Genomic DNA, 1,502 nt, shown 5'->3' on the forward strand with positions numbered 1-1,502 from the left:
TGTTTTGATATTCCACCAGTGATAAAAAATAAAAATAAATAAAACAATTTAATTTTGCGACCCACCTAGCACATCTCTGCGCCCCGGCCCCACACTTTGAGAAACGCTGGCATAGTTCATCCCTATAGAGAACCGCAGTGACGCGTCGTAAAACCCGGAAGTAAGTTAGCATTTTTAGCACTTCCGGTTCCTTCCTCAAAAAGCAATGCATTTTTTCCATAGGTTTTTGGAAAATAGCTCGAAATAAGGTCTGTGGTTGACACAAATTTAAGAGATAAGTCACGTTTTGTTCTACGACATTAAATACATCAGCAATGACCCCACTGGGGATTTTTGAAGAGTTTACGTGTCTGAAAAACGATGGTTGTTACAGAGTGGCTGAATAGAGAGCCGCAGTGACGCGTCCTTAAACCCGGAAGTAAACTTCTTCCGGTTCCTTCGTCTAAAACGCAATGCAATTTCTCCATAGGATTTTGGAAAATAGCTCGAAATAAGGTCTGTGGTTGACACATATTTAAGAGATGGATCACGTTTTGTTCAGCCGGTTATCCGGCTGAACAAAACGTGATCCATCTCTTAAATATGTGTCAACCACAGACCTTATTTCGAGCTATTTTCCAAAATCCTATGGAGAAATTGCATTGCGTTTNTCCCTCAAACTTTGCGTGACCCCCCTGGCATCCCCTGGTGGCCCCCCGGGGGGTCAGGCCCCCACTTTGAAAAACACTGGGCTAAGCTAACGCAGTATATGCTCCGACCGTCCACACTCACAACAGCGGCCTATATAGACATAAATAAACCAGCGACTGTATTCGCCATGACACAGGCAGTCTGTGGTTTGTACTCGTTTAACTTTTGTCTAGTTTCTGAACAGATATGAAGAGCTGTGAGCTTGAGTGCTAACAGCTAACGGCTGATGTTGGTTTTCTGTGGTTCGCATTGAAGATGACGTCACGGCTCCGCCTACACTGCGTTACTATAGTTACTGCCCCAGCTACTAAACTGTAATGGAAACGCAGCATAAAGTGAGCCTGGCCTACCAAGGCCTAACTATACCGTACTAAGCCGTGCGAGGCGCTGCAGTGGAAATGCGCCATAAGCGCTGGGAACTAAGTGCTGGGAACTAAGTAAGGCAAAGTACTTGGTGTGAAAGCGGCTATATATATTATTCTGAAATGGACCAATCTGCACAATGACTACTTTTACTTTTGGTACTTTAACTTTATTTTGATGATAATACTCGTTCTATTTTTACTTAACTTACATTTTGAATGCAGGACTTTTACTTGTAACAGAGTATTCCTACACTCTGGTACTTCTAATTTTACTCAAGTACAAGATCTTCCTCCAAGAGTACTTCTTCCCCCTCTACCTACAGCCTGGGGGGAGGATTGTCTTGATGGATCGGGCCTTGAGCTCATCAGTTTACATGTGGCATTAGAATGTATCTCCAAATGTGAGTGACCACTTGTATCATACATTATTACAGACATGTCCAATGA

The sequence above is a fragment of the Notothenia coriiceps genome, unplaced genomic scaffold (genome assembly GCF_000735185.1).
Source record: "Notothenia coriiceps isolate Sejong01 unplaced genomic scaffold, NC01 NC01_scaffold00007583, whole genome shotgun sequence".
NCBI lineage: Eukaryota > Metazoa > Chordata > Actinopteri > Perciformes > Nototheniidae > Notothenia > Notothenia coriiceps.